Source organism: Tursiops truncatus, chromosome 2 (assembly GCF_011762595.2).
Source record: "Tursiops truncatus isolate mTurTru1 chromosome 2, mTurTru1.mat.Y, whole genome shotgun sequence".
In the NCBI taxonomy this organism is placed as follows: domain Eukaryota; kingdom Metazoa; phylum Chordata; class Mammalia; order Artiodactyla; family Delphinidae; genus Tursiops; species Tursiops truncatus.
In genome coordinates, this window is record NC_047035.1 from 125,850,258 (window position 1) to 125,871,370 (window position 21,113).

The 21,113-nt window shown below is 37.4% G+C and overlaps 1 protein-coding gene across 14 annotated transcripts in view; it reads right to left on the bottom strand.

The window, feature by feature from the left end:
• MEF2A (myocyte enhancer factor 2A) overlaps window positions 1–21,113 on the bottom strand; it is a 178,455-nt gene that overhangs the window by 50,448 nt on the left and 106,894 nt on the right. Inside the window, exon 5 of one of the 14 annotated variants that reach the window (XR_012330249.1) lies at window positions 1,326–21,107. The exons of the other annotated variants lie outside the window; for them this stretch is intronic. The gene's annotated coding sequence lies outside the window, so the exon portion shown is untranslated. Of the gene's footprint in view, window positions 1–1,325; window positions 21,108–21,113 lie in introns of those variants that run through there. 14 annotated transcript variants of the gene reach the window in all.

Here is a 21,113-nt window from a genome sequence, read left to right on the forward strand (position 1 = left end):
CATTGTGGATACTGACCAATTTTTGCTTCCCCCTGTATTGGGTTGGCCAAAAAGTTTGTTCGGCTTTTTCCATAACATCTTACAGAAAAACCGGAAAGAACTTTTTGGCCAACCCAAAAAAATTCATTTCAGCATTCTTTACTGATGTGTGGTATTCTGAGTTCTTCTTTGAACTGGCTGTGACATCTTACTGGTTCACTCATTAATTAATTAAAATATTTGACACATGTTCACTTTATAGTTGAATGAGAGTAATGATTTTATACCTTCTTCCAAATCTAATCTGAAACGTTGAAGACCTACAGTCCCAACTGACTACTGTACATTTTCATTTGGAAATTTGGCTAATATCTCTATTTCAGTTTAACCAAGATGGAACTCATTATCTTTTATTAAATAGATCCCCTTTTTGGACTTAGCTATTCTAGTCAACACAGCAAGCAATCTTGCTGTTCACTCTTTGTTCTCTCCCCACATTAACATGGAATTCCAGATTTTGTAGATTATTATTTCCATTTCCACTGACTATATATCCTCCTTCTCTTTTCTCTCTCTTCTCATTTGTCCCTTAAATTGTTACAGATTCAGTTCTCCTCAATCCTTTGTACTTGTCACCTTTGTTTTAGATCTTTGATGGCTCTCTGTGATCTAAAAGCAGTAGCCTCTAAACTTTCTAGATTATCCACCCCATCTGTAAAAATATTTCACGCACAGCCCCCAATATATGCATACAATGAAAAAATTATATGCATGAATGTCAATCTTTTCAAATATTAACATGCCATATCTTAGGATGAAATATAATTTCCATTATTTTCTCCCTGAACCCTAGTAGTTTTATACATCTTACATCCCTCCTGAAATAACAGATGTAGAGTACAAAATCAAAGTTCCTTAGCCTAACTGCAAGTCACCTAACAGTCTCTTACTTTTTTTTTTCCTTCCCCATTTTTATGCTTCCTGAAACCTGACCCAGACAAAGTGGTCAAAATTATTGTCCTAACAGGCACAAAAATCCCTTCACTGATGTCACCCCACTTGTTTGAAACCCTGTCTTCTCTCTTATTTGTATGACTATTTTATAGCTCACTATGGCCTAGTTTGAACTCCATCTTTCCATGAAATTTTCTTCCCCTGCTGCTTCCTAGGCTGAAATTTTAAGAGCACTTACTCTATAGAGCATTCGTGTAATACAGGCAACATTGTATTTACTTATCTTCCATATATTTTCTGTATTCTTGAACTAATTTATGAACTTTCAAATCAAAGACCAAAGTCTAGATTGCTTTACATTTTCCGAGTCTAGACAAACAAGGTGCTACACACACATGAAATAAGTATTTATTAATACTTGCACAATAAAAAAAAACATAGCAAAGGAGAGATCAGGATGGTCTCTGATGTTATTTCAGGTGTCTTCTAAAACATAAAATTATGGATTTGTTATAATATACTTAAATAATAAGGCAATCCAGAAACATTAGTTTGAACTAGGTTGATCCACAGAAATCCTTGATAGTTGACTGCTTCTGAACTACAAAAATACCATTTCATATGTATAATTTCATATATAAGTTTAACTTACAATAGCCTATACTCTGAAAGCTGCTGGGATATTCTCCAGTGGGTTTTTGGATAGGAAAGATTAGAATTGGTAGTGCAAGAAGACTTCTTATTTTGAATGTACAGTTAGCTATAATCAACTAAGAGCCAAAGATTCTGATTCTGGATCTTATTTTGAACACAGAAGGCTGAAGTATAAAGCTGGAAATCTAAAAACCAAAAGCTTGACTTTTCTTAATTAAGGGAAACTCCATGACATCTATAGAGGATCAACCCAGTTTAAAAAAAAAAAAAATTATGTTAGCACTGAGATAAGTGTCCACAGCTCACCAAATCTCCTCTCCTACTGAAAGTATCAGTAAGACAGTATCATAATTGAAGCTTTTTTAAATTTGGGAATTATGTTCTGGTTACAAAAATGGGTAATTAGGTAAGAACCCAGAACATCAATTTTTACATGAAGACCATCAGTTGTGCCTTCAGGAGAGTCTCTTGCAAACTAGCCATGGTGGCAGAGATGAGGGACCATGTAGATCTTGAGATGGAGTTCCTGATTTCCAGCCTTAAGGAGGCAGGTATTGCTTCCTGCCTTGGGTGCAATCTGCCTATATTCTTTCAATAAGTCCCCCTTTGGTTTGAGCTACTTTAACTGAATTTCTATTCCTTATAATCAAAGAACCTTGATTAAAAAAAAAAAACTGTCACAATTCTTTGAGTCATGAGTTAAGTCTCCTTATCTGTCTAAATCATCTAAGTCCCCAAACAAGTCTGGCTAATGCCTCCACAACCTAGCATCCAGAAAAGATCCCTAACCTGGAGAAAACGGACTCAAACAACGATCTTTAAAGTCATGTGTTCTACTGTTCTACTTATAAAGTTTTAGCAACCTTATCTTTCAAGTTCAAGGAAACACTTTTAGAATTCTGGAATTCTGGGTATATTTAAAAACACTGCTTGGCAGGCCCTGAACATTTGCCTCTCATTTTCTAGTCTACATTACTAAATCTGTTGGTGAAACTGGAGATAGAAAGAGTAAGGGAAAAGTAGAAAGGAGATAGGGAAAAGAAACTTGAGAAGGCAAGAACAATGCTGTTTAGACTTTTTTTCTAAGTATAGCCAGGTTTTTTTTTTACACAATAAACTTAAAAAACAAACATATTTCAATATGGATTATAAATTAGGCAGAGGCAGCTAATTTTAAATAGATTTCTTTCAGCTTATATTCTGTCATCAGCAAAAAATAACATTTAAAATTTCAGACACATTTATTCTCCATGGAAATTATATATACACACACACGTGTGTGTGTATATATATATATATATCAATAAATATATATGCACTAATACATATACATACACTATACTCTGGTGTTTGTTTACAGAGTGAAGAAATCTAGTATTCAGGATATTTTTCATTGTAAATATGTTTAAATAAATATTTACATCACATGGAATCTGAAATAAGAACTGATAAAAATCCCAGAGGACTGGCATTTTCTGGAATCTTGAGATATGATACTGAATTTTGGATTCAGGAGTCTATACTGCCTGAGTGTTTACCAGGGCCCCTGTCAGACTGCATTTTTAACATCAATCAAGAACTGAAATATACTTTAACATATGCTCAATTTTATAATGACAATTGTCAAATTCCATTCCATACCAATAATAATCATAGCACTTAGAAGTGAAACTAGGGAATTAAAAGTACTCAAAAGGTATATACGCATAGTTTTAAAATGCACGATGACCTCATCAACTGAACCAATCTACAATATCACCACCCACCTATCTCATTTCTGTGAAGCAGCTAAGCAGCTCCATAAACACCGGCTGAATGGATAATCTGTCAGCTCTAGCTTATAAGGAATAAATGAGTGCTTGTAAAATAAAGGAATAATATGTCTTGAGTTCCAAGGAACTTAAACTGGACTTTAGAACTTTTTTTAATGAAAAGTTCTCCTTTTCCCCATTTTTAATAAATTTTCAATTTTGAAAGATACTTCTTATTCTTCCTAGACACTTTAAAAACACACAAAAACATTTAATTTTTAAAACTGGACATACATAAAGAAAGGTGCATCAAAATTTATATAAAATTCAACAATTATAAAGTGAACAATAGTAATTCTAATCAGATCAAAAAATAAACCAGACCCTATATATCTCCCTCAATCACATAACCCTCCCCTCTCTCCTCTATAGGTAATACCATCTTAAATCTGTGATGTCAACTATCTGTACTTTCTCTATAGGTTTACCATATACATATCCCTAAAACTATAATTTAGCTTTGCTTTTTAAATATCATGTGAATGTAATATATGCAATGTATTATTTTGTCTGGCCTCCTTCATTATACTTTATGTTTATTACATCCATAGGGTGGCATATAGTTACAGTTTATACATTTTTATTAAATGTTGTATTATATGGGAAAAAAACTTTATCCATTCTATTACAGATAGACATTGGAGTTGCTTCAATATTTTGGCTATCATGAAAATGTCAAAATGCACATTTCTGCATAGTCTACTGCGTATCTGCACACATTTCTCTAGGGTACATTCTTAGGAGCAGAATCGTAAGTTTGTAACTAGAAAATGCAAAACTCTTTTTTAAAGTAGTTGTATCAATGTATATTTCTACCTGCAATGAGGATTTAACTTGCATTCCCTTGATTACCAAGCAAATGAAGCACATTTCGTAACTACTGGCCATTCAGATTTTCTCTTTTGTGAAGTGCCAAGTGTTCTAGTACTTTGCCAATTTTTCTATTGAGTTGTCTTTTTCTTATTACTTTAGAGTCATTCTTTTATTTGTAATCAACATAAATTCTTTGTTAATTTTATGTATTGTAAAAATCCTTCCCTATTGTGTGGCATGTTTAACACTTGTCTTTGGATGAAAACAGGTTCTTAACCTTAATAAAACCAAATTTATACTTTTGTCCCTTTACAGTTATCCTTTACGGTAGTAATGTTTATGTCTCGTATAAGAAATCCTTCCCTACCTCAAAATCATGAAGATATTCTCCTATATTATATTCTAAAAGTGTTATAATTTTGCCTTTCACATTTAGGTGTATAATCTTCCTGGCGGTAGATTTTGTGTAAGATATGATGTAGGTTCACTTTCACAGTTTTCCCATGTATCTGTAACCAACTGTCCCAGCAACACTGCTTCAAGAGTTTGTGTTTTCCCCGTTTGATTTGTGATACCACAATTATCTATATATGTGCATGGTTTCTGAGCTATTACTTCATTGATATGTTTGGCATTCATGCCAATGCCACAGTATCTTCATTACTGTAGCTATAAAATTAGTCGCAATATATTGTAATGCAAAGCTTCTCATCTTACTGTTCTTCAGAGTGTCTTTTCCCCTTGAATTTCCCTATATATTTCAGAATTAGTTTTTGAATTATTAAAAAAATTAATTCCTTGGAATTTTCACAGGCATTACTTGACTCTATATGGATTATTCATGTAGCACTGACATATACAATATTGAGACTTCCAGTCCATGATATTAGGATACTCTGTTAAGTCAACCCTGCATTTCTGGGATAAATCCAACTTAGTCATAATGTGTATGACTTTTATATATTGCTGGATTTAATTTCTGTATTAGTTAGCATAAGTGATGTTAGATGCTTTAACAAACACATGTCTCTGTGGCCTAACACAATGAAAGTTTCTTATTCACACAAAGGCTAATGAGGATGTTTCTTATCTCAGAGAGCCTTAGGTGAAACTATTCAGAGCCCAGTCATTTTTCTTTTGGTTCCACATGAGATCTCAAGAGTTCCCATCTGGATTCTCTGCAGCTGGCTGACAAACAGAGAAGAGAGAGTATGATGATCACGTGGAAGGTATTTTACAGATCAGGCCTGGAAGTAGCATGAAACACTTCTATTAACATTCCATTGGCCAACTCAGTCACAAGACCACTCCAATGCAAGGCAGGCTGATAGTCTAGATGTGTGCCCAAGCAACGGAGAAAATGACTTAATGTGAAAATAAAAATGTCTCTGATAAAAAAAATTTGTGAACTCAAAAAAAAGTCAACTAATATTATGTTTAGGAGTTTTGCACTTACATTCAGTGAGACTGACTTCTGATTCTTCTTTTTAGAACTCTCCTTGTTGTTTTGCTATCAAGATTAGACTAGCTTCATATAAAGAGAGCTCCCTCTTTTTCTATTCTCCGGAAGAGTTTGTGAAATATTGGCGTTATTTCTTCTTTAAAATTCTGCTAGTACTTCTTAACAAAGCCATCTGGATTTGGAGTTTCTCTGTGGTAAACTTGACAATAAGACTACTCAGATTTTCTATATCTTTCCTGATTCCATTTTGTTAAACTATATTTTTCTCGAAATTTGTCCACTGAGTCTAAATTTTGAGGCACAATGGAATCTTGAGATTATATGTGCTCAAAAAATTATATTAAAATAGCTGTTGAATAGAAAACTAAATGTTACCTTTGTGATCATCTAGTTCACCTCCTACCTTTATAGAGGAGAAGATTAAATTTAGGAGAGATCCAAGTTCTCACCCCCCAACCCCACCACATCACACAGCTATTAAGTGGCAGTACTGGGACTAGAATAAAAGTCTTCTGATGTCCAGTCTAGTGGTCTTTCCACTACACTGTGTTAGTTCAGACTGCATTAATCAGTCAACAAACAAAAGGGAGACTGGATAGAGGACTGCGATCAGGAACCACTTAAACTACTGGAAAGAGAGCACACTTCTTGTGCATGTGGTTGTAGGCACTGCTTTCAGACTCCTTCCCCAGTTCTTCTATGACCTTATCCATATCTATCTCAGTTAGAAATGTGTGATGTTCAAGCTATGGTTTCTTTGAATTTTAAGGTCTTACCCAGTATATACCCAAGTTTGATGGCAAAGGTGTCAGCAAATGGTAATGATACTTCTCCCCAACACCACCCAAAACAAACAGTTTTGGGCCCTTGTCTTCCGGGAGCTAGATACTAGGCAGCCCAACAGTCTCATTTTACCCACAGGGATAATGTAACTCTGTTGCAGAACTCCACATATAAATGAACACTTTGACAAAGTTGGCTCTTGGAGTACTGTGAAATCAGGAAAGTATATCTTCAAAGCCCTGGCTCTTGGTTCTTCACTATCTCTCTCTCTCTCTCTCTCTCTGTGTGTGTGTGTGTGTGTGTGTGTGTACTTAAACTGTAAAAATGATTTGATTTACCTTTATCCTTTTTTTCCCCTTTAATCCAACAAATATTACTGACAGCACTCTACTAGGTTCTGATATTCACTGATAAAACAGTCATGAGAATCAACAGACACGGGACCTTCAGGATGGGAGAGCAGTAAGATGTGGAGATACCTTCCTCCCCACAAATATATTAAAAATACATCTACATGTGGAACAACTCCTACAGAACACCTACTGCCAGAATGCTGGCAGAAGACCTCAGACTTCCCAAAGGGCAAAAAATTCCCCACGTACCTGGGAAGGGCAAAAGAAAAAAGAAAAAGCAGAGACAAAAGAATAGGGACAAGACCTGCACCTCTGGGAGGGAGCTGTGAAGGAGGAAATGTTTCCACACACTAGGAAGCCCCTTCACTGGTGAAGACAGGGGGTGGGCAGGGGGGAAGCTTAGGAGCCACGGAGGAGAGCACAGCAACAGGGGTACAGAGGGCAAAGTGGAGAGATTCCCGCACAAAGGATCTGTGCCGACCAGCACTCACCAGCCTGAGATGCGTGTCTGCTCACCTGCTGGGGCGGGTGGGGGCTGGGAGCTGAGGCTCGGGCTTCAGAGGTCAGACCCCAGGGAGTGGACTGGGGTTGGCTGTGTGAAGACTGCCTGAAGGGGGCTACTGAGCCACAACTAGCCAGGAGGGAGTCAGGGAAAATGTCTGGACCTGCTGAAGAGGCAAGAGACCATTGTTTCAGGATGTGCGAGGAGAGAAGATTCCTTCCCCATGTGCCCAGAAAAGGCAGAGCACCACATAAGTGAGCTCCAGAGACTGACGCGAGCTGCGGGCATGGAACGCTAACGCTGCTGCCGCTGCCACTGCCACCCCCACCCCCTGAGAGCCTGCACAGCCCGCCACTGCCAGGGTCCCGAGATCCAGGGACAACTTCCCTCGGAGAATACATGGCACGCCTCAGGCTGTTGCAATGGCACATCGGCTTCTACTGCTGTAGGATTGCCCCGCATTCCAATTACAACTACTGTACCCCTCCCTCTCCCCTGCCTGAAAGAGCAAGAGAAGCCTAATCAGCCGCTGTTTGAACCCCTCCTGTCTGGGCGGGGAACAGATGCCTGAGGGCAACCTACATGCAGACACAGGGCCAAAACCAAAGCTGAACCCCAGTAGCTGTGCAAACAAAGAAGAGAAAGGGAAATTTCTCCGAGCAGCCTCAGGAGCAGCGAATTAAATCCCCACAATCAACTTGATTAAGCCTACATCTGTGGAATACCTGAATAAACAACGAATGTTCCCAAATTTGAGGCGGTGGACTTGGGAGCAACTGTAGACTTGAGGTTTGCAGTCTGCGGCTGATTTGTTTCTGATTTTTATGTTTATCGTAGTTTAGTTTTTAGCGCTTGTTATCATTGGTGGATTTGTTTATTGGTTTAGTTGCTCTCTTTTTTTAATGTTTTAAAATTTATTTTTCAAAATTTTATTATTTTTTCTATATTTTTAAAAAATTTTACTTTCTTCTTCCTTTTTCTTCTTCCTTTTCTTCTGAGCCATGTAGCTAACAGGGTCCTAGTGCTCTGGCTGAGTATCAGCCCTGAACCTCTAAGGTGGGAGAGCCAAATCCAGGACACTGGACCACCAGACACCTCCCAGCCCCACATAATATCAATCGCTGAGAGCTCTCCCAGAGATCTCCGTCTCAACACTAAGACCCAACTCCACCCAATGGCAAGCAAGATCCAGTACTGGGCGCCCCATGCCAAACAACTAGCAAAACAAGAACACAACCCTACCCATTAGCAGAGAAGCTGCCTAAAATCATACTGAGTTCACAGACACCCTGAAACACACCACCGGATGCAGCCCTGCCCACCAGAAAGACAAGATCCAGCCCCACCCACCAGAACACAGACACCAGTCCCCTCCACCAGGAAGCCTTCACAAGCCACTGAACCAACCTCACCACTAGAGGCAGACACCAAAAACAATGGGAACTACGAACCTGCAGATCCCAAACACAGTAAGTTAAACAAAGAGAGAAGACAGAGAAATATGCTGCACATGAAGGAGCAAGGAAAAACCCACCAGACCAAACAAATGAAGAGCAAACAGGGAGTCTACGTGAAAAAGAATTCAGAATGATGACAGTAAAGATGATCCAATATCTTGGCAAAAGAATGAAGGAAATACAAGAAACATTTAACAAGGACCTAGAAGAACTAAAGAGCACACAAACAATGATGAACACCACAAAAAATGAAATTAAAAAATTCTCTAGAAGGAATCAACAGCAGAATATCTGAGGCAGAAGAACGGATAAGTGACCTGGAAGATAAAATAATGGAAGTAACTGCTGCACAGCAGAATAAAGAAAAAAGAATGAAAAGAATTGAGGACAGTCTGAGACCTCTGGGACCACATTAAATGCACCAACATTCGAATTATAGGAATCCCAGAAGAACAAGAGAATAAGAAAGGGTCTGAGAAAATACTTGAAGAGATTATAGTTGAACACTTCCCTAACATGGGAAAGGAAATAGTAAATCAAGTCCAGGAAGGGCAGAGAATCCCATCAGAATAAATCTAAGGACAAACACGCCAAGACGTATATTAATCAAACTATCAAAAATTAAATACAAAGAAAATATATTAAAACCAGCAAGGGAAAAGCAACAAATAACATACAAGGGAATTTCCATAAGGTAAACAGCTGATCTTTAGCAGAAACTCTGCAGCCAGAAGGCAGTGGCATGATATACTTAAAGTGATGAAAGGGAAAAACCTAAAACCAAGATTACTCTACCTAGCAAGCATCTCTTTCAGATTCGAAGGAGAAATTAAAACCTTTACAGACAAGCAAAAAGTTAAGAGAATTCAGCACCACCAAACCACCTTTACAACAAATGTTAAAGGAATTTCTCCAGGCAGGAAACGCAATAGAAGGAAAAGCCCTACAATAACAAACCCAAAACAATTAAGAAAATGGTAATAGGAACATATATATCGATAATTACCTTAAATGTAAATGGACTAAATGCTCCAACCAAAAGACACAGACTGGCTGAATGGATACAAAAACAAGACCATATAAATGCTGTCTACAAGAGACCCGCTTCAGACCTAGGGACACACAGAGACTGAAAGTGAGGGGATGGAAAAAGAAATTCCATGCAAATGGAAATCAAAAGAAAGCTGGAGTAGCAATTCTCATATCAGACAAAACAGACTTTAAAATAAAGACTATTACAAGAGACAAAGGACACTACATAATGATCAAGGGATCAATCCAAGAAGAAGATATAACAATTGTAAATATTTATGCACCCAACATAGGAGCACCTCAATACAGAAGGCAAGTGCTAACAGCCATAAAAGGGAAAATCGACACTAAAACAATAATACTAGGGGACTTTAACACCCGACTTTCACCAATGGACAGATCAACCAAACAGAGAATAAATAAGGAAACACAAGCTTTAAATAACACATTAGACAGGATGGACTTAACTGATATTTACAGGACATTCCATCCAAAAACAACAGAATACAATTTCTTCACAAGTGCTCATGGAACATTCTCCAGCATAGATCATATCGTGGGTCACAAATCAAGCCTCGGTAAATTTAAGAAAATAGAAATCGTATCATCTTTTCCGACCACAACGCTATGAGACTAGATATCAATTACAGGAAAAAAATGTAAAAAATAAAAACACATGGAGGCTAAACAATATGCTACTAAATAACGAAGAGATCACTTAAGAAATCAAAGAGGAAATCAAAAAATACCTACAAACAAATGACGATGAAAACAAGATGAACCTATGGGATGCAGCAAAAGCGGTTCTAAGAGGGAAGCTTACAGCAATACAATGCTACCTCAAGAAACAAGAAAAATCTCAAATAAACAACCTAACCTTACACCTAAAGCAATTAGAGAAAGAAGAACAAAAAACCCCCCAAAGTTAGAGAAGGAAAGAAATCCTAAAGATCAGTTCAGAAATAAATGAAAGAGAAATGAAGGAAACGATAGCAAAGATCAATAAAACTAAAAGCTGGTTATTTGGGAAGATAAACAAAATTGATAAACCATTAGCCAGACTCATCAAGAAAAAAAGGGAGAAGACTCAAATAAATAGAAATAGAAATGAAAATGGAGAACTAACAACTGACACTGTAGAAATACAAAGGATCATGAGAGATTACTACAAGCAACTATACACCAATAAAATGGAGAACCTGGAAGAAATGGACAAATTCTTAGAAAAGCACAACCTTCCAAGACTGAAATAGGAAGAAATAGAAAATATGAACAGACCGATCACAAGCACTAAAATTGAAACAGTGATTAAAAATCTTCCAACAAAGAAAAGGCCAGGACCAGATGGCTTCACACGTGAATTCTATCAAACATTTAGAGAAGAGCTAACACCTATCCTTCTCAAACTCTTCCAATATAGGACAGAGGGAGGAATGCTCCCGAACTCATTCTACGAGGCACCATCACCCTGATACCAAAAACAAAGATGTCACAAAATAAGAAAACTACAGGCCAATATCACTGATGAACATAGATGCAATAATCTGCAACAAAATACTAGCAAACAGAATCCAACAGCACATTAAAAGGACCATACCCCAGGATCAAGTTGGGTTTATCCCAGGAATGCAAGAATTCTTCGATATACGCAAATCAGTGTGATACACCACATTAACAAACTGAAGGAAAAAACCACATGATAATCTCAACAGATGCAGGAAAAGCTTTCCACAAAATTCAACATCCATTTATGAAAAAAACTCTCCAGAAAGTAGGCAAAGAAGGAACCTACCTCAACATAATAAAGGCCATATATGACAAACCCACAGAAAACATTGTTCTCAATGGTGAAAAACTGAAACCATTTCTTCTAAGATCAGGAAGAAGACAAGGTTGCCCACTCTCACCGCTATTATTCAACATAGTTTTGGAAGTTTTTGCCACAGCAATCAGAGAAGAAAAAGAAATAAAAGGAATCCAACTCAGAAAAGAAGTAGAACTGTCACTGTTTGCAGATGACACGATACTATACATAGAGAATCCTAAAGACGCTACCAGAAAACTACTAGAGCTAATCAGTGAATTTGGTAAAGTAGCAGGATACAAAATTAATGCACAGAAATCTCTTGCATTCCTATACATGAATGATGAAAAATCTGAAAGAGAAACTAAGGAAACACTCCCATTTACCACTGCAACAAAAAAGAATAAAATACCTCGGAATAAACCTACCTAAGGAGACAAAAGTCCTGTATGCAGAAAACTATAAGACACCGATGAAAGATATTAATGATACAAACAGATGGAGAGAGATACCATGACTTGGATTGGAAGAATCAACAGTGTGAAAATGACTATACTACTCAAAGCAATCTAGAGATCAGTGCAATCCCTATCAAACCACCAATGGCATTTTTCACAGAACTAGAACAAAAAATTTCACAGTATGTATGGAAACACAAAAGACCCTGAATAGCCAAAGCAATCTTCAGAAAGAAAAATGGAGCTGGAGGAATCAGGCTCCCGGACTTCAGACTATACTACAAAGCTACAGTAATCAAGACAATATGGTACTGGCACAAAAACAGAAATATAGATCAATGGAACAGGATAGAAAGCCCAGAGATAAACCCATGCACATATGGTCATCTTATCTTTGATAAAGGAGGCAAGAATATGCAATGGAGAAAAGACAGCCTCTTCAATAAGTGGTGCTGGGAAAACTGGATAGCTACATGTAAAAGAATGAAATTAGAACACTTCCTAATACTATAAACAAAAACAAACTCAAAATGGATTAAAGACCTAATGTAAGGCCAGACACTATAAAACTCTTAGAGGAAAACATAGGCAGAACACTCTATGACATAAATCACAGCAAGATCCTTTTTGACCCACCTCCTAGAGAAATGGAAATAAAAACAAACAAATGGGACCTAATGAAACTTAAAAGCTTTTGTACAGCAAAGGAAACCATAAAGAAGAAATGACAACCTCAGAATGGGAGCAAATGAAGCAACTGACAAAGGATTAATCTCCAAAATATACAAGCAGCTCATGCAGCTCAATATCAAAAAAACCCCAACCCAATCCAAAAATGGGCAGAAGACCTAAATAGACATTTCTCCAAAGAAGATATACAGATTGCCAAACACATGAAAAGGATGGTCAACATCACTAATCATTAGAGAAATGAAAATCAAAAACTACAGTGAGGTGTCACCTCACACCAGTCAGAATGGCCATCATCAAAAAATCTATGAACAATAAAGCCTGGAGAGGGTGTGGAGAAAAGGGAACCCTCTCCCACTGATGGTGTGAATGTAAGTTGATACAGCCACTATGGACAACAATATGGAGGTTCCTTAGAAAACTAAAAATAGAACTACTATATGAACCAGCAATACCACTACTGAGCATATACCCTGAGAAAACCATAATTCAAAAAGAGACATGTACCACAATGTTCACTGTAGCACTATTTACAACAGCCAGGACATGGAACCAAGCTAAGTGTCCAATGACAAATGAATGCATAAAGAAGATGTGGCACATCTATACAATGGAATATTACTCAGCCATAAAATGAAACGAAATTGAGTTATTTGTAGTGAAATGAATGGACCCAGCGTCTCTTATACAGAGTGAAGTCAGAAAGAGAAAAACAAATACCATATGCTAACACATAAATATGGAATCTAAAAAAAAATGGTTCTGATGAATCTAGGGGCAGGGGAGGAATAAAGATGCAGACGTAGTGAATGGACCTGAGGACACGTGGAGGGGTAAGGGTAAGCTGGGATGAAGTGAGAGAGTAGCACTGACATATATACACTACCAAATGTAAAACAGATAGCTATGGGAAGCAGCTGCATGGCACAGGGATGTCAGCTCCGTGCTTTGTGACCACCTAGAGGGGTGGGATAGGGAGATTAGGCGGGAGGCACAAGAGGGAGGGGATATGGGGATATATGCATACATATAGCTGATTCATTTTGTTATAGAGCAAAAACTAACACAGCATTGTAAAACAATTATATTCCAATAAAGAGGTTAAAAAAGAACAAAAACAAACATGGGTCACTGTCCACGTGAAGCTTGTAGAGGTCATATGATCTTCGCATGAAGACTGCTTTCTTACCACCGCAGTCTGGCTTGACTTGGTTTTGACCCTTTCTTCAAAACTCTGAGGTGGTTTAGTTGCAAAGCTGATACACTGGTGTTTTGCCCTCATTTTTGAAGATATTTTTTATGGATATAGAATTCTAACTTGGATTCCAACTCCTTTTTCCCCAGCACATTTAGGATATCATTTCACTGACTACAGGTTTCATTTGCTGTTGTTTAGAATCAGTCAGCACTCCTTTGAAGATAATGTGTTTAAATTTTTCTCTATCATTTGTTTTCTGCAGTTTCATTGTAATATGTCTATGTAGAGATTAAAAGGGTTTTTAACTCTGCCTGGGATTTGTTGGGCTTCTTAAATCTGAGAACTATAGACTCTCATTAATTCTGGAAAATTCTGTCATTATCTTTTCAAATATTGCCTCTGCCCCATTCTCTTTCCTCCAGGAATGCCAGTTAAATTTAGGCTAGAATTTCTAAACAATCCTCCTTTTCTCTCAACCTCTTGGTATTTTCCACCTTTTCATCTCTTTGTGTTGCATTATAGATAATTTCTTCTTTCAGTTCACAAATTTCCTGTTCAGCTATGTCAAATATACTTGCAATGTCTACTAAGATTCTAATTTTGGCCATTATATTTTTTTCATTTCCAGAAGTATTTCATTCTTTTCAAGTCTGCTATATCACTTGTTTTATAATTTCTTGTTTCATACAGACATTTGCAAGCTTTTAAAAAATTAAAACATAGTAAGTGAAATTGCTTATAATCTATGTATAATAATAGCAGTATCTGAAATACTTAGGTATCAGTTTCTGCTATTTCTTGCTGCATCTTGCTTATTGTGCCTTGTTTTCTTTTATGTTTGGTCATCTCTGTATGACAGATGCTCAATGGCCTTGAAAGGTTACTTGAAGATTTTTGATACCTACAATAAGGTGCGTTTATTCAAAAAGGATATATATTTGCTTCATCGAGGTAACTGGGGTACTACTTTTCTCAGACTTCTTGTGTTATATTCCTTTGGTTTGTGATTCTGCACAATGCTGGTAACTTATTTTACAACCTCTCAGAGATAGGTTCTCCTTCTTTCTTTTCTTTTTCTCCTCTTTGCCCTATCTGGTCAGCACAAAAGAATTCTCCTGGCAGTCCTTTGCAAGTAGGGAAAAGGCAGTGAGCTTCCCTCTTCCTGAGGTCCCAGCTCGATGTCCAAGCAATCAATTAGAAGCAATCAATTAGACTCAGAAACCTAGAAGTAATAAGTGTCCTCTTGCCTCTGAATCCACCGAAACCTGAAGCTTAGTTTTTTAACTGTTCTATCCGAATGGGCAAATGATTCAGGGTAGCCAGAGCTTTAAACACTTCTTTACCTTTTAGGTTCTAACATTTTCTTAGAGTTTGGCCTGGCATATTCCTTAACAGTTCTTTGATGCTAAAACAAAGTTTTTGTACAACTCATCAAGCATTTTTAGTTGTCTTCAGTTGAAGAATTGGTCCAGATAACCTGGCCCAACGTTACTGAAATTTAAAAAGTCAACATTTTTAGGAAAAGATGAGCCAAGTATTTTTTAATGACACCCGTAAAGTTGTTTTTTGATTTTTTTTTGTTTTTTTAAAGTTAAATGTTGAAAAGAATTCTACATTTTCCAGAGTTCCACCGTCAACTTCCCCCAAAAGAAACAAAGAGCTACCAGCAAATTCCACTCATGGTGAGATACCCAAGAGAAATGAAAATATGTCCATACAAAAACTTGTACACAAGTTTCACAGTAACATTTTCACAACACTCAAGAAGTGAAACAACCCAATGTTCCTAAGTGATGAATGGATAAGCAAAATGTGGTATATCTATACAATGAAATATTATTTAACCATGGAATGAAGTACTAATGCATGCCACAATATGAATGAACCTTGAAAACATTATGCTAAATCAAAGAAACCAGTTACAAAAGACCACATATTAAATAATTCCATTTATATGAAATATCCAGAACAGGCAAATCCATAGATACAAGAAGTAGATTACTGGCTGCCACCATGGGGGAGGAGGGGGAAGGGGAACTGGGAAGTGAATGGATACCAAGTTTCTTTTTGGATTGATGAAAATATTCTGGAATTAGCATTCATGGTTGTACAAACTTGTGAATGTTCTAAAAATCACTAACTGTATAATTTAAAATGGTGAATTTTATGGTCTGTGAATATCTCAATAAAAAGAAGAAAAAATGTTAATGTTAATCTCAAGTATGTCTATAATACCCACTGTGGTAGCAACACAAAGTTGCCTCATTGAGCATTCAATTTCACATAATGAAAGATACCTGAGGCAATGATTTATAAAAATACCAAGTAGTGTGAAAGTACTTCATGCAGCTTACTAAAAACTTTGGAAATGTTTATTACTATCATTATGAATAATCATCACATTGGAATTTGTACTTATTGAGTCCTACATCCAGGTATATTAAGATTATCAACTGGGCATATACCCTGAGAAAACTGTAATTCAAAAAGAGTCATGTACCACAATGTTCACTGCAGCACTATTTACAACAGCCAGGACATGGAAGCAACCTAACTGTCCATCGACAGATGAATGGATAAAGAAGATGTGGCACATCTATACAATGGAATATAAGCCATAAAAAGAAACGAAATTGAGTTATTTGTAGTGAGGTGGATGGACCTAGAGTCTGTCATACAGAGTTAAGTCAGAAAGAGAAAAACAGATACTGTATGCTAACACAGATATATGGAATGTAAAAAAAAAAACGGTTCTGATGAATCTAGGGGCAGGAGAGGAATAAAGACACAGACATAGAGAATGGACTTGAGGACACGGAGAGGGGGAAGGGTAAGCTGGGACAAAGTGAGAGAGTAACATTGATATATATACACTACCAAATGTAAAATAGATAGCTAGCGGGAAGCAGCTGCATAGCACAGGGAGATCAGCTCGGTGCTTTGGGACCACTTAGAGGGGTGGGATAAGGAGGGTGGAAGGGAGACGCAAGAGGGACGGGATATACGTATGCATACAGCTGATTCACCTTGTTATACAGCAGAAACTAACATAACATTGTAAAGCAATTATACTCCAATAAAGATGTTAAAAAAAAATGAACCGAACTATATGAAACAAAAGCCGATAAAATCTATGAAAACCTTTATATTGCAAAGGAAACTAGAAAGATAATACAACTTCCCATCTCTGAATAATTTTCTTTTACATAGCAGCTGTTTATTCAGATGAACATAAGCTGATGAACACTATCTCGGAAGGGAGGGAGGGAGGGAGGGAGAAGGAAGGGAGGGAGGGAGGGAGGGAAGGAACGAAGGAGGGAGGGAGGGAGGGAGGGAGGAAGGAAGGAAGGAAGGAAGGAAGGGAGGGAGGGAGGGAAGAAAAAACCCTTCTATGATTAAACAGTAATCTGCTCTACTATAAAACATGTTTTGGAATGCAAATTAGCTCATATGAAACTGATAAACAGAGAATGATGTCAGTATAATAAAGAAGTCACTTTGGTTCATTGGTGATTTTTCCTAGGAAAGGGGAGCCAGGAAAGAGGGAACAGCATCACAACCTTCAGGAGGAAAGGAGAATGTCCTCCTGACAGCAGGAACATTTATCTGTATTATAAGAAAATTTTAAACGAGGGCTTCAGAGGAGTACTCCCAGCCTTGTTGCAGGTTCCCATGCCCACTTTAATGTTAACCCCCCCTTCCCCCCATGGCTCATTGCTACATTGCCATCTGTACTGTCCTAAAACTCACTATCTCCATCCTAATTAAAGTGCTGCCAGCATTTCCATTCAAGTAATTAATTTGGTGAATTTATCATACCAACTCTTGTCATCACTAGCTTCACTAAGGTGCCTCACTGAGCAGTTCAAACTATCTTCTCAATTACTAATTAGTTTTAGTTTATGTTGGTGCTCAGAACACAAAGTTGCATAGGTTTTGCAGTCTGTAAAAATTTTCAGGAATGCATAAACTGCACTACACCGGAAGCACTTGTACTTTTTTCTTTTAAAGTCTGTTTACCTGTCTGAAAGCTGGAAGTTATATATACTGGGAGGAGATGTGGAAGATGGAGAGATACTGAAACAAAGGCATCGTTTCCAGTGTTACAGAGCAAAGGAAATCACATCCTGTTCATTCTTGAGCTTTATTTCCACTTAAAGATACTTTATGTTTTTGTCCTTATTAGCTTTGGGTAACGTTTGATGGATTTTTAAGAGTATCATAAATGAATTAACACTGAAGTGAGCAACACTGCTTTTAGTTCAGTTTTATAGGTCACTATTAAGCCATGTGTTGGATCTGTGGGAATCCACCAGGAAGAATACTAATGCTGTTTCTCAAAGTCTTTGCGTTAAAGGATCTACAGTCTTTCAAAGAGATCCAGCGTTCCCCAACCCAGTCCACAGCCTGTTAGGAACCAGGCTGCACAGCAGGAGGTAAGCAGCAGACTAGGGAGTGAAGCTTCATCTGCTGCTCCTTATTGCTTGCATTACGGCCTGAACCATCCCCCACGCCCGCCCCCGTGGAAAAACTGTCTTCCACAGAACTGGTCCCTGGTGCCAAAAAGGTTGGGGACCACTGAGATAGACCCAAGACTTTCAAGAGAACATTATTTAAGTCTTGGTTTTGTCATTATGTACTGGTATGATCTTGGACAAGTTCTTTACTTTGTTTGGACCCCAGCTTCCTTATCAATTAAATAAAGTACAGAACTGGGCTTCCCTGGTGGCGCAGTGGTTGAGAGTCCGCCTGCCAATGCAGGGGACACGGGTTCGTGCCCCGGTCTGGGGAGATCCCACATGCCGCGGAGCGGTTAGGCCCGTGAGCCATGGCCGCTGAGCCTGCGCATCCAGAGCCTGTGCCCCGCAACGGGAGAGGCCACAACAGTGAGAGGCCCGCGTACCGCAAAAAAATAAATAAAGTACAGAACTAGATCAAGGTTTCCAAACCTCTTCATAACACAAACTCCTTTTCACAATAATTTTGGTCATTCTGTCATTTTTGCATAATAATAATGAAGTGATTTTAAGTACAAATACTTTAAATTGCTGTATTAAAGGAGATCACATTGTACAGATTATTTATAAAATAATATTTGACCATATTCACATTATGGTCAAATTCTAAACATTTCCTTTTCTACAAACGGTGTACTCAAAATTTTTATAGCTCAATTAAGAAAAAGTGTCATGTGTGAATACATTACACACTTTAGAACACAGCCTAAATCCCCACTTTAATCCCTCTTCCCCATTCAAACCAACTGGAATAGCATTCATCATCATACAAATCTCAACATTACTAAAAAGCTACCATAATTAAGAGGTGAGGTAACAGTCTATTTTTAAAACTATAAACTTCTTTTAAAATGTTAATTATCTGCTGCCAGATGAGTATTCTTACAACAACTATTTGACTGCCTAAACTTTTAAACACTTCTAACAGCTGCCCAATGCCCATAAGACAAATATCAAATGTTACAGCCTGGTATTCAAGGCATTCCATCAACTATACCCAATCTGTTTCTTCCTTACCTTTATTATTCCCCTATGCAAACTCTCTATTCCACAGAAATTTTGTGTATGATATGAATATTGGTTTATATTTTTCTATATGCATACTGCACATATATGCATACTGCATGTATACTGCATGTCTGCCTTAGCTACTTTTATATAAGAGAACTGAAATACAACTCAGACTATAGATATATCTCACTTTTCAGGCATACCCATAACATTGTTAAATACAGTGAGTACTCTACAGCTTTTGCTCTAAATGAGCTTCCAGCTCTAATACTAATATAATATTTATATGCTGAATGGTTAATATTTGGTGGTAAACATCAAAATCTTCGGATTCTAAGTGCCTTGAATCCATACTGAAGTGTATCCAACAAAGGGACTTCTGAAGTAAGATAATAAAATAGCCACACATAATCCTGTTAGAAAAACAGAAGAAATATGGCCAGTTACCACCATATTCCCAGTGTCCAATACAATGCCTCATATGTATGATAAATATCAGTTCAATAAATTAAAAAATGAAGAAATAATGCATTACATTCAATACTTTTACCCTTTTCTCTTCACTTCTCTTCAGCCCCTGTCAAAAAAATTACAATGCAATTCTAACAGAATTTACAGCTTGGGAAGTGCAAGAGAGTCAGTAAAACCGCAGGCAGGTATTCTATTAGGCTCTTTCAGTAGGCACCCAAACCTTCAGGAGAAAGTCAAAGGTATTATACGTCTCTTCGGAATCTGGTTTACTTCTCAGGTTTTAGCTATTTCCACTCTTCACACTACACTACAGCTATTCATAGCTGATTTTAATTCCATAAAATAAGTATGCTATACCTCATTTCCTACTTTCCACATAAGCTTGTCCCCCCTGACCTATAACACCTTTCTTCTAACCCCTTTTCTCTCTCCAACCCTATCCTTTAAAGGACTCAGGTGATGGTGTCACCTCTAGAGGAAGTTTTCTCTGACCATTCTCCCAATCCTCTGTACCCTCCTTTTCTCACTGGTCAAAAATTTGGTCAATGTATCAAAGAACTTCCTGAGAAAAAAAGAACAATTTATCTCATCCTAAGTACTAAAACATTCAATCCATGACACATAGGGACATAAAAAGGATACAAAAGTATTCATCAATAATCACAAGAAATGCATTACAGAAATGTGAGCCATATTATGAAGTGATATATATATATATATATATATATATATATCACCCTTTTCACCCATGAACTCCTGTTTATATATCAGCAACATCAATCTCTGATGGAGAAAAACCTGACCTCAAGAAAATAAAAATCACACGTAGAGATGCATAGTTCCTTATAAAAAGCACATAAATGAAAACCAATAATTGTATGATAAATAATAATATTCAAATACATAGCAAAATGAAAAGAGTAAAACTGAAATTGTAAGAGCTACGGTGATTGCTGTGTGAGGTGATGGTGCAGGACATGTGGGAAGAGGAGGAGGGCCATGAGGATTTCGTGCCTCACCCTGTGAATCACCATCCTGCTGCTTCAGGCTCTGTTAGGAATAAAAGAGCAGGGCAGGGGGCTGGAGGTGGAGGAAAGCTTTGTCTTGTCTTCAGATGTTTCATTATTTTTTCCCTTTCCCTGCCGCTCCACTGCAGCCCTGTAA